Source organism: Coptis chinensis, chromosome 2 (genome assembly GCF_015680905.1).
Source record: "Coptis chinensis isolate HL-2020 chromosome 2, ASM1568090v1, whole genome shotgun sequence".
In the NCBI taxonomy this organism is placed as follows: Eukaryota; Viridiplantae; Streptophyta; class Magnoliopsida; order Ranunculales; family Ranunculaceae; genus Coptis; species Coptis chinensis.
Genome location: NC_141457.1, coordinates 43,612,335 through 43,623,588, shown reverse-complemented (window position 1 = coordinate 43,623,588; position 11,254 = coordinate 43,612,335). Strand labels below are relative to the sequence as shown.

General features: G+C 36.6%; 1 non-coding gene across 1 annotated transcript; it reads left to right on the top strand.

The window, feature by feature from the left end:
* Positions 1 to 3,038: 3,038 nt before the first annotated feature.
* On the top strand, positions 3,039 to 3,145 carry LOC147516138 (small nucleolar RNA R71). The gene has a single exon (XR_015214571.1). It is a non-coding gene; the product is annotated as a small nucleolar RNA R71 (small nucleolar RNA).
* The last annotated feature ends 8,109 nt before the right edge of the window (positions 3,146 to 11,254 follow it).

The following is an 11,254-nucleotide window of genomic DNA, read 5'->3' as shown; positions in this document are numbered from 1 at the left end:
AAACGGCATAAACAACAAGAATAGGAAGCTGAGTGATCAAAAAAGGAAAGACCAAACACCCCACCCCCAAACAAATTTTTGAATACATAGTTTAGAAATTTTGTTTTAAAAACGTGGGTCTTTTAGAGTCAGATTCCCGAGACTTGCTATACTACTGTTTATAGGGTTTTAATATTTTTTTATTTTTTATGAATAAGTTGTTAATTTAAGGAAAACAATAAAATAATAAAGAAATAAATCACTCCATAGAGAAACATGACTCAAAAACCAAGAAAGCATGCAAGAGTGGAAAGCGTGATTTACGTTAAACGTGGACTTAGGATCCGGTACTTACAACCACATACTCCAAAGGAGGGCCCGGTTACCTTAATGGTGTACTCCCATAATATAAGATTGGAATGGAGTACACCGAAGAATAAATGAGTCTTTTATAGTCAGATACTCGAGATTTTATCTAAAACATGTAGTAACCTGCAGTTGATCATATATTAACAACCTAAAAAGTTGCGGGTCTGTCCATACATAATTAACACGTAATGCACCACCAAACAGAATCAAGCACCAAGATGTCCTATGACATGGTGAAGCAGAATGAGAGTGAATACTTGTAGATCTAGAACCTAACCTAATAGGCAATTTCTCCTGTTTTCCCCAACGAAAAGTTGGCCAAGTGAATGATTGTGCGAAAATGGATGTTTGTGGAAAATATGGTGGATATGGATAAGTTTTATAAGTAAGGAATGGAAGAAATGAGAATGTGGGTCTATCACAAAACTCATTGGTGGCGTGGGTTGGTATAATCACACAACTGAAAATAAAAGTTTCAGGTGTCTTCTTAGGTAGTATTTTCTTACTAGGAGAGTTTAGAAATTCATGAAGCACAGGAGAAACAAGAGGGTCAAGTGCAAACTCAAGGTTCCTTTGAAAAGGTAGAAAGTTAGGAATATTGGTGATGGAAGGTGAATAAGTGACATTAGGATGTGATGTGGGTGAATGGATGTTGATAGGGAGGGACTCGCAAGGTGGCAAAGAAGAGTTGCAAAAGAGTCGGAGGAAATCTTCCTCGATTTCATCTACGTCTAGGGAGTTGAAACTGTGATCTTTGTCTTCTACCATAAGAGGGGTATCTACTAGTGTGGGGACAAAAGCGTCGGAGTCGGAACTTCCGAAGGAAAAGAATTGGTGCATCTGATTATCAGGAAACGTGTTGTTGAAATAATCTTGAGCTAAGCTCTCAATCATGCTAACTTCTCCATCAATAGTCGTATCGGGTAACTGTTTCATCATTTTGAAAACATTTACCTAAACAAAAAGATGGCCAAAGGACATGGACATAGAGCCATCGTGGCAGTTTATAAGCGCATTGGCAGTTGCCAAGAAGGGACGCCCTAAAATGATAGGAATAGAGTCGTTAACGACTTCTATGTCTAGGATAACGAAGTCTTCTAAATAGTAAAAATCTTGAACTTTAACCAGCACGCTTTCAACCATACCCTTAGAATACTTAATAGAATGATCAGCTAATTGCAATGTCATTTTAGTTGGTTGCATCTCTTGTAGACCTATTTGTTTATATAGATAATACGGGAGTAAGTTAACACTCGCCCCCAGGTCTAATAGAGCAGTTGTCGTGTGAGTATCCCCTAAGGTGCATTGTACAGTAGGACGACCAGGGTCCTTGTACTTAACGATTCCATTATGTTCAGATAGGGTAGGAATCTGTTAAGTTAAAAAGGCATCTTTTGGAATGTTCTTTTTCCGCCTAGTAGTGGACAACTCTTTTAAAAACTTAGCATGTTGTGGTGGTTTTTTAATAGCTTCAAGAAAAGGTAGGTTTATCGTTAGATTTTTAAAAACTTCCCTAATCTTGTCAAAATTTGTATCCTTGTTTAACATGGCTAGTCTCTGGAGAAACGGTGGTTTCTCTCTATATTTAGCATATGGATCAACAGGAGTTGTAACCTTGGTCGCTTTCCTCTTGGGTTGTGGTTTAACTGGTACCTCTATAGGGGTAGGATCTTCAGTTTCTATTTTGGTATCTAGTAACTTTTCATTTTCATTGACCATTGGTGGTGTATCAATGGGCATAGTTACGGCGTTATCAACCACTCTGCCAAAACAGAGAGTGGTGATGGCTTTTAACTCACCTACGTTTAAATTTTCATTACTAGTATTACTGGTTACTACAAAAGCTGTGTTTGGCGTTCTAAGATTAGGTATAGCTTGACCTGGAAATACACCTTTCGGTTGGTTTTTCTCGTGGGTTAACTGTTGTATGGAATGATTAATGGATTGTAAAATTTGTTGGTTAGCTTGCATGTAGGCTTCGAAACGATCCGATTGTGAAGGTGTAGTTACCATAGGTGGTGTGACAAGAACTATCTCACATTGATTATTAACGGGTGGGTTGTGATAGTTATTATTAATTGGTACGATACCTCTATTGTTATTATAATTATTATAATTACCTTGTCCTTGTCCTTGTCGTGGTGGAGCTTGGTTATAGTTGTTCGGTGGCCTAACATTTTGATTATTAAACCCTGGAGGTGTAACTTGTTGATTATTTCTCCAACTGAAGTTGGGATTTTGTCTCCAAGTTGTGTTAGGTTCGCTATTAATGGAACAAACATTGTCCGGGTGTGCGGATGGTTGTTCATAGACTAGAAGACAATAGGAGTCGGGGTGCTCAGGACTCAAACAGAAATTACATGGAATAGAGTTGACGTTCATGATAGGAGTAGGCTTTCGTTGGATAAAAATAGCTTCTACGTTTTTAGTGAGAGATTCGATTAAAGTTTTAAGCTATGGATTTGATTTAACCTCAAACATACTGGCAGCCTTAACTGTGGAAGAAGTATTATTAGAGTGGGGGATGTCATTACCCCCAGTTATTTTGACGCTTAGATTGATCCTCTAAAAACCTATAAGCCTTTTAGGCACCTTTACTAAGGAAACTACCCCCAGTCATTATATCAAGAACCTCTTTATGGTAATGTAAAAGCCCTTTGCAAAAGGCTCGAACAAGTGTATCTTTTGCAAAGTTATGATGTGGACACTTGATGAGAAGATCAGTGAAACGATTCCAGGCCTCTAAAAAGGATTCATGAGGATTCTGGCGGAAGAAATGAATCTTTTGAAGCAATTTATCTGTCTTCAGCAGTGGGTAAAACTGTTCCATGAACAATTGAACGAGGTTGGCCCATGAGTCCACAGAATTAGGCGATTGGGCAGTTAACCAAGATGATGCCTTATCGGCTAGGGTGAAAGGAAACACCCTAAGTTTAATTTGTTCTGAACCTATGGTAGGATAATGAAATGTGGTAAGAACTTGTCCAATCCTATGCATATGCTGATAAGACTTCTCGTGGTCTAACCCATGAAAAACTGGTAACAAATTAAATATATTCGGGGGAATTTGAAAATCCCCGACTAGGTCTGCAAGAACGATGCAAGACTTAGGGCTATCGTTAAGGGCTTTGTAACAGTCAGAGAGAGGAGTCTCTGTTGTTTCAGCCATTAAAGCAGGTATAGTGTGTTATATTCTAGATAGGCGTGTGCATTGACGTTTACGATAAAGAACAGAAGATGGTTTACTTGTACTAGACCTTAATCTCATGCAAGGCTAAGTCTAATATTAAAGAAACACGAACAACAGTCAAAACAACACTGATATGCTAGAATTAAAAACTCCTTTGACATAATAGGCGAGGAGTAGAAGAAGGAGTACCTGAATGCCTCCTTGCTATGCGTTTGAATAACATCTTGTATACGCAATCTCAGTGTATGTAAGAAGTTGGAAAAACTGAATAACTTGAACGAAGAGAGTTGGAAACTAACCTGTGAAAAATTGGGCTTTCGTCAGAAGGGGCACGGGTGCACTCTTACTTGACATGGATTCTAGTAACATGAGGGCGGGCGCGTTTCTGAAATAGAGTACCTAAGGTGCGGGCACGCTCAGGGTAGTATTTAAAAAAAAAATTATTTTCTAAACCAAACAAACACAGTTAGAACCAAACAAGGGTGGGTGGGTTTAATGGGGATTTGGTAGGATCGAAAATACTAAAGGAAACAAATCTAAACAAAATTAACTAAGATGGCAGCGGCGCCATTTGATAAATGTAAAAATTATTGTTTTACCTACTCTTAACTAATTATGCTAAGAATAAGTAAAACTAACAAGGATTTATTATATGATCAAAATTATACTCTCGTTTATTGTGTAATATGTGGAGTAGAGAATTCGTTCCACTCCTAGTTGGTTTAGAAGTAAATTTCACTAGTTTTATCAATTCTAACAAAATCAATGAAAGTAATAGATTGTAATTATACTAATATTGTGATTGAACTAATTAAGATGTTTTAACTTATATTATACCAATTAAATACTAAGAAGTGAATATGGAGCAGGAATTAGGGGGATTTGATTTCACTAAGATAAATTCATAATATGCTAGTGTAGATTATTACAATCTTAACCAATAAAGATTAAGTATTTTATCCCTAATTATTCATGGCAATCTCTACCAACTAATAATTAGCATATGAGGAAGTTTAATTCATTCTCATGGTGAATAAACTAACCTACTAGAGTGAAACTATTAAATAAGCAATAATTCTAACTAACACATCAAGTTTTCATCAAACCCCTCTAATGGAGGTTTAGCTCAGATTCATCAGACTATCATTAATAGAGAAATAATAAGAAGACATAATGAAGAACAATAATTTGGCTTTATTAATCTAATGGAAGAAAGTCTAAGAATTGAAAACTATATTAAAAACAAAGTACTAAATAATTAACTAAGTAAAATCTATGAGAGTCTAAGAGTTTGGCCTTAGATCTCTTTATATAGGAGAGGGCTAGGTCTACAATTTCGTGTATGGGCTTTGGAACTATGTTTTAGGCCATGAAAACAAGCCCAAAACCTAATTACATATGTCCAAAAAGGGATTCTCCGCTGGAATTTACTGCAATAGCCTTTTCATCCACTTTTGCTCCTCTGATTGGGTCAACACCTAGAGCATTAGAAAGCTCTTTCTAAGCTGGTTGTTTTGACATATAATAGGTCCAATTCCGAGGTCTGAGTCCAAAGATACGGCCTGCGGAAGTTCTGTTAACTTTTCTTCTCTATTTCTGCCCACGTTGACTTTGACTTTTCAGCTTTGACCGGGCTTTTAAAAGGCTTTTTCTCCTTGAATCTTGGCCTTTAGTCATAGAACTTCTTAGCAACCAACCTTTGCTCATTTATCTCGCAAAAGTGACATATTTCTTCTCATATTCGACTCCTATGTCTGAAATACACAAAAGCACGTAAACAGTACTAACTATTATTTAATAATCACATAATTGGTCTAAATGTAATATTATTAAGGGGTTAAAACTACAGTTTTGGGCTCTTATCAGCCGACACGAAAGTTACCTAAAATTATCTATTATGATTTGTTTTCAAGTAGTAACATCTAGAATAACAGCTTTTGAGTATGAGTTTCTCAAAACATCTCTCCATAGTTTTCAAAACCAAAGGATATAAAAATGAAAGTTATACGTCCGGATTTTAACCAAAATGATACCGAATTAACTTATAATTTTATCTTCTTGGCAAAATCTCTATATGGATAGAGATATATTTTGAATGAGAAAACCAACTAAAAAAAAAGAAAAAAAAAAGATGAGGTGTCTTCAAACGAAAGTTAAACAAATAAAGTAACCCAAAAGTGATACTATTCTCTGTTTAATTCTATCTTTTGCCTCCACCTCTCTATTTTGTCTTGAGAATCTGACGTTAAAAGACTCAAAATTTATCAAAATTTTCAAAATTTGTTTTCTTAAAAATCTTTCCCCTCTTGTTTAAATCTTTTTCCCTTCTAAATCTCTCTCGTTTCTCAAAAACTTTTCAAAAATGTCTTCTGTAGCAAGCAGAAACCCTCCACCTAGCAAGACCAGATGGATCAGTTTCAATTATTGTGTGCAAACACTTCCTAAAAAATTACAGCTTAAGATATGAACACATATACCAAAAAACATTCGTGGTTTAGGTAAGAGTTCATACGCACGTAACAGACGAGCTATGAGAGAAGGCTGGTGCTCGAATTGTCAAATACCAACTTGCCCCGGTCTTCAACCTCATAATAATTCTATTTATAAAGTCTACATGTGTTATCCCCCAGTGTATTACGCTCGGTCTAAGAGAGTAATCCAGCCATTTGGTTACGATTAACTCAAGTTTTCAAAAACTTCCAAGTCATGGGGATCTAACTTAAAACGACCCACCTTTTTAAAATTTATGTCAAACTTATTCAAAACCCAAAAAAATTAATTAAACTTTTCTTTCTGTTATTTGTACATATTTCCATACAGTTCCTGTATAGTTCTTTCCATCATCTGTTTTTCATCCACCGTTGGATGTGAGTGTACCTTATACTATTATGTTGCATTTTTTATGCTAATCATTTTGGTACCTCACGGGTCAAGATTGGAGTAACGAAGCGTGGATCGGCTCTTGAAGATTGGCAAAGCACTGAGGACAAGATTGGAATTTCCTGATTTCATTTGGGCTTGGGCCAAAATTTCAACTTCATTAAAGAGGCATGTGCAAGGTACGTGCCATCAAACTACTTAGCCCACACGACTGCCCACATTCCATCTTCTCCATCACGAAAATCCCCAACCCTAGTTGCCTACACCCACTCGCGATCACCCCTATCCAACTCGCAACCGTGACTTCACCTCAACACAGCTCCACCCAATTTTTGTTTACAGCCTTCTCCATTTTCAACCCCCATTTCAACTTAAAACCCCAATTTTATCAATCCCTACTCTAAATGGCTCAAGTTCTTAAAATTATGCCAGAGTAAAATTTTCAAAACCTCTTCAATTCCAATCTGTTTGAAGTGCACTTTAGGGCTGAGATTAGAAGAAGAGAATGGGAACCCTTGGTTTTGTTGGGAGATGCGGCTTATTCTCCCTCTCTTACTCTTTCATTTTATAACTGCATGCTTAGAGGGGAGGATGACCGTATCACGGTTCTCAAGGACGGTCGCTCACTGGAGCTCACCAAGGAGGTGGTGAGTGGAGTTTTGGGGATTCTTCTGAAGGCTTATGTTCAGACGGAATAGTCCCCAAACATAAGACCATCGACGTGATGATGGTAGAGACACTTCTTGAGGTGGTTAAAACCCCAAGTCTCACTGCCTACAACCTGCTAGGCTCAGTAAGGCGATGCTTCATCTTTTATGGATTCTTCAAGAATAGAAGAATTGTTTCTGCATCGTCTCCTTTATCTTTGAGCAACTCTGCATATCAAAGAAGTTAACCGCCCCTCTACCAGTGCTGGTCACCAGGATCATGTAGCACTGGGGGTTCTATGCCACAGACGCCCTAGTAGAGGTCAAGGACGCTCTCACAGGTCCTATCTGTGCCAACTACATCCAGAAGTTATAGCTTCCGCCTAAAGCCAGAGCCGCGGAGCAAGCACGCCCAACTGAGAAAGTGGATTACTTCGCTGAAGATGCCACTCGACAGTTCACTCAGTCCATGGACGGAATTCACTTCCTCCATGGAGGCTAGAGGATTTTGCATTAGTATCTCCACCAGCCCAGGGAAACTCAAGGGAACACTATAGCTGAATAGCGGACCATCCGAGAGGAGCAGCGGTCCTTCCAGCAGAAGCAGCGATGTTTTCAGCACAGTGTCACTAGAAAATTGCAGAGCATCAGAGACACACTCCCGCATGGTGATAGACATGCCAGGTCCCGACGTCAGCAAGGAGAAGGATCTTCTAGATGTCGAGACAAGTCACGCACGGATTCTGACTAAGATTCTCCCTAGTGTCCGTATAGTTGGATTTATTTATTTTTCTGTTTCTTTCTTACGTGTATGACGTAGTATAAGTTTAATTATATGCTTAATATTATTTGCTTGTTTTGTTTTTCTTGTGAAATTTGGTATATGAGTAGAAAGTAAAACAAATACATCATGCCAAAATTTTCTATTTTTTTTTTCATGCATTTCATATATGTTTTCAAAAATACAAAAATCCAAAAAGATTTTATAGTAGAATAAATATCCATAGTATAATAAACAATGTATTTCTCGTTCTATATCAAACAACCCACACCCCAAACTTATTTAGGGGTGGCGTATTTTTATCATGAAGAACAAAATACAAGTGTATCGCCGTTTTTGCTCATGTTTCTATGGTAATCTCTTTCCTCGTCTCTTCATACTTTGAGGACAAAGCACAGTTCTATTTGGGGGTGGTATAGTAACATTTTGCAAAAACTAGACATTTTCTATATAGTAGATATAATAGTATATTTTTTCATTTCTAAATTTTTTTCAAAAAAAACCAAAAATATTTTTCCGTTTAGTATGAAAAAGTCTTGTTTCCTTTTTCTATGATGAATAAAAAGTTTAGAAGTCTCATTATAGCAATAGAGTAAGGACTTATTCTTCTTACTTAGACTAATATATGTACAATAGTTTCTACATCTTTTCATCAATGGCATGCATCAGCATTTGTTTGTATATAGCAGTGAGTTTCTGAAGCCAAGGTTAAAACAATTAAGTTACATATCCTGTGAGAATCTAGCCAAAAGCCTCATCTAAATGATTATTGAGTGATGACACAAAAGATACCCGGATAGAAAGACCACACATCCACTTGCTTGATCACCCCGCCATATCCTAAGAGAGAATTTAAGCCCTTTTTGGATCGATATAGCCAAATAAACGTTAAAAACCCAAAAAGATAGTTTTCCTCTAGTTACCCCTCTTGGGCCTTCACCTTTTTCTATAAAGCCTTTTTATTCTTCACCAAAAATTCCGAACCCGCTACAAACCATAATAAAAAGCTTACCCAGCTGATAAGTTGAGAACTGGATGGATATCAGAAAAAGAGTAGAGAAGACCTTGTACAAAAATAGAACAGTTATTTGCTTCAAAAGGAAATAAAATTTAAAAAAAAAAAAAAAGACCCATCGAAAACCAAAACTCCAAAAAAATCAAAGGAGTCAAAAAAATCAAATCTCCCAAAAGTTCAAAATCAAAAGGAGATGATATCAGAAACAAAAGCAAAGTTAAAACTCCCAAAATTCAAAATCATATGGAGTCACAAAGGTTAAAGGCTAAAAGAATGTATCACAATTCGGAAGCAAAAGAACAAAACGATGTTCTTCTCTGGTTACAAGTATCGTGAAGACCCAGTTTCTCGACTTATCAGATTTTGTTTTGTCCTTCCTTTTTCTTTCTAAATCATCACCCTAGCCCCGTAACTCCTAATAAAAGACCTCTAGCATAGAATGGTGTGATAGTAAGTGGCAAGCGTGATCAATCGACCCCGATTTCTTTGGACGTCATTTGAGTATGCGAGGAAAATAACTTCCCAATGCACTTGATAGAACAAACCTTGAGTGAATCTATCAGAGAGTTGTGATTGCAAGACACCCCTATGAGCACCCACCTTGAGGACGCTTTCCAAAAGCCTCGGAAACAATTCAACTCTACTTTTACATTTCATTGCTCATGTTTTGCACATTTATCTTTGGGGATGGTTATATGAACTCCACCTTATAGCGACTCCAAAGTTACTCCACTCATAAAAATGAACTTACAAAATGAACTGAGGACTAATTTTTTGTGGATGTGTACATCTCATGATGGAGAACACCCCCACCAAAAATCAGCTCAATTGAATATGTCTAACCTTGTCAAAAATTGTATCGAAATTAAAAAAATCTGGACCGTTGGATAATTTCATAACTTTCTAAATGATTTTTGATGAGGTTGTACATCTTCAAATGAGCTGATTTTTTGTGAGGATGATCTCTATTGTGTGGAAAACATCTCCACCAAAAATCAGCTTCTAGTTCATTGAGTTAAGTGGTGGAGTTCATTTGGAGTTCGTTTTAGTGGAGTTCATATAACCATCCCCTTTATCTTTAGATGATTAAATTACTATATGTATGTTATTCTAAGTTCAAATGAGCTTGTCTTTATTCACCGCTAATGATATGTATGAACTTCTGAGAATAAATAAGGAAACAAGACCCTTTGTACTAAATAGAAGAAGTTTGTGAGTACATTCACTGAAAAACTCTCACGAGACTTAAAGCTCGTCCACTAGGGAATTCCTAGTAGGTTAAGGCCTTGTTGCATATGGTTAATGCAATCGCACTTTGTGAAACGATATTAGTATAACTTATAATAAATCACTCATTTGTGAACTTAGTTTTTTCTCTTATCCTTGCTTGAGGACAAGCAAGATGCTATTTGGGGGTGGTGATCAGCTCCCAAATGTGCATTTTATTACCCGTATATTGCTTCATTACAACCCTACGTTTAAGAAAAAGACAACTCATAGCTTTTATTTATTGCCTTTTTCAGGTTATAGAGTATTTCAGATCACTTATCATAAAAGCTGCATCTTAACACCAAAAGGAGCCTTAATCACGCTTATTAGGAAGACCAGAAGTTGTTATGGACGTGTTGAAAAAGTCAAAGTCAACGGTCAAAGTTAAAAGTCAAGGTCAAAGGTCAAAACCCTTAACTCAGAAGACCAGAGATGGAGGCCCTTATCTCAAAATATGACATTCTCCCAAAACCTACCTTGGTCAAGAAGAAATTAATAAAGCAAAAGAAAAAGCAAACGCAAAAGTGAAGTGTGAGGTGTCTCATTTGTAATAGAGAAGGGCAAATCTGTAAAAGGCAAAAGTAGGAGTATATAATCCAAAAGTTAGGGAAAGAGAAAACATCCATTGTTTTAGGATCCAAACGATTTGATTTGTTTAATTTCTTGTCTAGTTTTTCAATTCAAGTTTTTATTTTATTGTTTTTTTTATTTCGTTTCAATCAAAACTTGTTATTTTACTTGTTCTTATATCAATCTTCAATCATGTCTTGTTGTTCTTATTTCAATCTTCAATCAATCTTTCTTTTAATGTTTTCAAGTCATTTCCATACCAACAACTAAAGCTTTCATGTTCTCATTAGCTTAAAACCAATCAAATACACACAAGAGTCTACCTTTCTTCTTCACAACTCCCACACTCAAACTCTAAACAATTTAGGATGCACCTTACTTCTACACAAACTCTTTTGAAATTACACACCACTTACTCAGCTATAGGCATAAAGTAGGGGATATAATCTAAAAGTTAGGGAGAGAGAAGGCATCCATTACATTTAGGGTCCAAACCAATTGGTTTGTACGAGTAGAGAATGAACCTAGACTTAATCTAGTGTCATGTAGGATTT